Genomic DNA, 474 nt, shown 5'->3' with positions numbered 1-474 from the left:
TCAACTGTAGGGACGACCGTGCTAACTCAAAAAGGAGAAATGGTGACGAATGGAAAAAACAGAGGACTCCTTTTATTTAAACGTGTCACACGGTCGAACACAAAATTAATATATCTCAGAGATGATATACATGATATGTTATACTACGATAACATATGTGACCAGTAATGAAAGACTATAGAAGGCAACCGTATAAGATGAATAACAGAGATATTTATTATGGCATTAAAGATGTATGTGTATGTGAGAGTGTGAATGCGACATATAAGAACATAATCAAAGACAGGCAGTCATACAAAGAAAAGTATGTATGTGAGTGATACATGTATGTGTATGTGAGTTATTACAGTAGATAGAAAGAGTCAGTAACCGTGAGCATTTATACCAGTTCTGAGTACACTATAGGAAAAGTCTGTATGTGAAAGTAGTTGAGGCTGTGAGTGTGGCAGAGCTGATCACTAGTTGTGATGTTGT

This window comes from Octopus bimaculoides, chromosome 8 (assembly GCF_001194135.2).
Source record: "Octopus bimaculoides isolate UCB-OBI-ISO-001 chromosome 8, ASM119413v2, whole genome shotgun sequence".
NCBI lineage: Eukaryota > Metazoa > Mollusca > Cephalopoda > Octopoda > Octopodidae > Octopus > Octopus bimaculoides.
The sequence above is the reverse complement of the archived record's forward strand: the minus strand, read 5'-3'. Positions refer to the sequence as shown.